We start from the raw sequence: 4,907 nt of genomic DNA on the forward strand, positions 1-4,907 counted from the left end.
CTGTAAAACATTACAAATCACACAATAAATAACTTTGTTCAAGTAAATAGTACATTTATGAGTTGTATGAAAGAAAAACGCTTGCTTTGCAATAGAACTGAATTCTGCTTGCATCATTGATCATCATTTTCCTGTGATCACTGGCTATGCAAATAAAGGTGACTTAACTATTTAAACTCTTTTCTATTTTCTGTAATGTAATTGTATAATAACATACTACTCTTACTATTTCTGCAGTGTACCATATTAATATTATCTTATTTCTCAGCCTCCACTTTTGAATATTCTTGTGTAAGACTGCCATTGTGTAACTTATTTTCGTTATCTTATGTGTACATCATGAACACAGCTAGACAAAACGAGAAGTAGGCCTTGGACACACTTATACACGCGCACGCAAACAAGAGCTCAAGACTCACACAAATATTTGAACATCTGAACTCTCTTGTTATTGTATCTCCTAATATGCCATATATAGTAGGGGTTGATCTTTGAGCACTATGATTGGATGGCCTGGATAGTGTGGATGATTCTGCTTGTGTATAAATATGACTCTTCTTCTTTAATAAACTTGATAATGTTATGGACTCCGTGTCTGCTTGATCATTCTCTCGAAGAGCCTGTTTCCACCTGATGACTGACAGCTTCAAGTCTACCTGAAATTTAATCTAAGAATGACCATAGTACTTCATATGCCTGTATGACCTACTACTGGAATAACCTGATGACGTGAATTTAGTCCTTGGCCAAAATGTGCAGTATTCAACAGAGACAAAGACAGCTAAAACTTGCCCCTATCATGCTTAATAGATGCATCAAGATTAATACTTTAACCTTCTCATAACATTCACTGCAGCATCAGCTCTTTTATCACATAGTCTGAAACAGTTAAAAAACAGTGATAAAGGATTCGGTCTCTCTAAACTCTGCCTTTCCGAGAGCCTTCTCTGCTCTGATGTGTCAGATGACTCAGTCTGTTGTGATTGGTCTGCTCTGCTCTGATTGGTCAGATGGCCCAGTCTGTTGTGATTGGTCTACTCTGCTCTGATTGGTCAGATGGCCTAGTCTGTTGTGATTGGTCTGCTCTGATTGGTCAGATGGCCTAGTCTGTTGTGATTGGTCAGATGTAGGGCTGCACGATTAATCGTTAAAAGATCGCAATCTCGATTCAACCCCCCATGCGATCTTAATCCTGCATTTCTACGATTCTGCCAAAGATATTCAACGAGATAACGCGCAATGTAATGGAACGCACTTCGGTTCTGCGGTTCGGCACGCATGTGATTCGCGGATTAAATGCTAAATATAACCATCATGGAGTGAAAGTTTATCATTTGGACGTGTATTGTCTTGCCAATTTACACATTCCAGGGTTCCCACTCTAAACCAAATGTCAAATTCCCTGACTTTTCCCTGACTTTCACTGACTAAAAAGATGAATTTCCATGACCTATAATATGGAAGTAAAATAATGCCAAATGTTTTTCAAACAAAAAGCCTGTTGAATTGCAGATGGAAATTAGCCTAAGGCTATAATCTGACAGATTTACATTTACGAAAATGTTCATTAATATGTATTGCCCCTTTTGTTTTTTCAAAAAATAAAAATAAATAAATAAATTGTACTACTTGAAAAAAATATGCATTGCATTAACCCTGCTTGTATTTTAATCACGGACGTAATTTCCTATGGGGACAGGGGGGACATGTCCCCCCCCACTTTTCAAAATCCCGTTTGTGTCCCCCCCACTTTCAAATTCGTTTATGGTTTTTTTATACCGCACGCCATCATTGCCACGGAGGATCAGGAAATAGACTGTGCCGATGCGCGCGTCCGCGGCCAGGAACGTCTCGTCCACACTCAAAATTAGCTCACCGAAAGTTCTAATGAGCAGGTATCGCGCTGTCTGTGAATGACCTGACGCGCACACACACGACGCACAGAATCCAGTTCTCTTTCGTTTCGCGCTTGAATAATAACACACACATTTATGCCAAAATGTCCGTTTTGTGAATTGTATCCTCACAAGAACAGTCTTGAGTTAAATAAAATCTTAAATGAAAGTTAAGAGCAAATGAGAAAATTAAATGCGTAAGATCCTGTCATAAGTGACAGATCTTAAAGGGACAGCAGCCAATTCTGTCTGTCAGTAAAGTTAACCAAAGAACAAAGAGGAACAGAGCAAATTACTCACTGATCTTGTCTAAAGAACGTTTTTAGCTTTAATAAGGATTAATAAATATTTAATTTATAATTTATGCAGTGCAGACTATTTGATAACCTTATTCAATTTCTGTATATTTTGTAGGCCTACTAGACGGTGGGCCGAACGCTGCTATCTGCTTTAGTTTTTGAAATGATAGATCCTCGAGGATAGAGTAGCTGCTTTTTTCACATAAACGAAATAATTTTTTTCTGAACACGTATCCGTTTGTTGGCAGTGTCGAGTCGATCATAGTTTTTTGAAAACTAAATTTACGTTTAATAAACGGATTAGGCAAACGCGAGGGAGTACTATACATCTAACCAATCAAAAAACGAATTCTATCGTCACGTGACTAACGTCTACCAATAGTATTCGTTAAAAATAAATTACCACGACTGTAGCGTAGCACATGCGTCCTCTAAGCCAGCAACATCCATGAGTTCACACCATAAAATCCTCTCTAACGAAATCTACACAATCAAACATTTTCCAGCAGGAATCCTATCCGAAGTCGAGAAACATTAACAGCGGCATCCAAGATTCCAGGTGAATATAGCTGTTTATATCTGTCTTATAACGTTAGCTAATGTTAGCTTAGTGCATGAACTCTGTAAACCGTTAACATATAACTTAACGTTATTCCGTTTTATGTTTGTATTTACAGGTAACGTTACTCTTGTTAGAAATGACATACAGATCACAGAGAAGAAAACATTTGTTTTGAGGAGATAAGAGAGTAGGGATGTTAACCGATGACCGTTTGACCGATGGTTGACCGTATCAACGTTAACCGATCAAAGTTGTCGGTAGTCGGTTTAAAAAAAAGTGATCTCTAATTTAGGCAATTATAGACAGTGGACCAAACGCTAAAACACTCGAGGTTAGAGTGTTTTGTTAGACCGTGAACCAATAATTTTACTACACTGTTTACAACTCTGCTCATCTGTTTCCCCAGGTAATCCCAGATCCTCAGCCCTCCTGTGAGACATCTTCTTGACCTGATCTGACTAAGCCCTGACACATTCTGCTGAAACAATGAAAATGCCTTTTGTTTTTCACGGTTCATCATAAAACCATTTTAATGTTTTGCTCATCTGATTGGTGGAGCACATTTCATGTTGAAAAATGTGTCTATAGAAGCCTTTTATTAGTTTACCTTGGCAAAAATGCCTATCAATACACAGGGCTATGTCTGGCCTTTCTCTTAATACATCCATGGACTGGCCTGGCAGGGTTTACATGAGCAGAGTTTATTTTTTGTGTGCATAGTTTTGGAGGGATCTATTTATTGTTGTTTGTTAAATGTTCTACCATTATATATATTACTGTAAGCCTGTAAGCCTGTAATACTACTAAAGCCAAATAGTTGAATTGGCATTTAGTTATAAAGGTAGTCATGATAAGATAATACATATTCAACTTTTATAAGAATAAATGTATAATTAAAGTTAAAAAAATATATATTGGTATATCTGTATTCAGATATATTTCACTATTTCTGAGATTTAAATATCAATAGCTTACGTTTGGGGTTAAAAAGGATTCTAAGCATTTATGCCATGATTTATCCAAACATTTGAGGTCAAACAACTAGGCTACACTATAAAGCTGCCTTACAAACCTTCAACTTCCTGTACTGTCTTTTCTTTCTTCTTGCTGGCTCTCTCAATATTTCTTTTGTTAGCATACTGCATGTAGCATTCTCTATGGTAACCAACATGAATTGGCACATCTGGAATGTGGTCGCCTGTGATTTTATATTTTTCCACAGCTTTTTGGGCGATTTGGCTTTCTTTTGAATTTAAATTCACCCACTCTAAAGAACATTGTACAAACTTGATCCAACTTGTTAATGAAAAGGGTATGATGTTTGTTGATGTACAGCTAGTGACATGCACACAACACTCCATATTCAAGATAAAGTGTCTTATTTATGTTAGATATATAAATATAGGCCTACAATAACATTACCGCTATGTCACTCCCGCCCATTTCGGGGTCCTAGTCTGGCCGTCTGCGATTGGTTAGTATTTTTAATGAGTTAAAAACTACAATCCGATTGGTTCAGGTACTAGAGCTGTCCCGCGATTTGCCTAAGAAGATTGACAATCAAAACATACTTTTGTGAAAATATATGATCAAAACAGAATTGCCAACAAATTTTATTTGACTACATATAATGACTTAATATCGTACATAAAAGAAGCGTATACTCTATCGATGGAGATCGATCAACAACACGAAAAACGCGTTCGGCCCACCGTCTATACCTGTTAGACAGGAAGGGCACAGGTAAACATGACATTTATTATGGGTTTGTGTGAGGATTGTTTAAAGTTCACTTAAATTAAAAGTTGTTATATTTTTGAAGCCTAATAAATGTTTCAAATTTGGGGGGGGGGGGGGGTCCTTTTCATTAGCTATATTAATATCAGTGATACTGGCCTTCATTCATAAAATTCTATACATTCTATACAATTATTTAAAATATACTGTCTTTATGTTGTTTTTACATTACAGCGGAAATTGGGTCTCACATAATTTCAGTTTTATTTACACACAAAACATTAATGGTGAACATTTTTGACTTTATAAAATGATTCTCTCAAGTCTTGGCAATCAATAAAAAAGTAAGACATCTTTTAGTTATACATAGTTTAGTAGCCTACTTTTATTTTTGGCAGAATTTATCATTATAAT

The sequence above is a fragment of the Siphateles boraxobius genome, unplaced genomic scaffold (genome assembly GCF_051911475.1).
Source record: "Siphateles boraxobius isolate OS27281-9 unplaced genomic scaffold, OSU_SipBor_1 117, whole genome shotgun sequence".
NCBI lineage: Eukaryota > Metazoa > Chordata > Actinopteri > Cypriniformes > Leuciscidae > Siphateles > Siphateles boraxobius.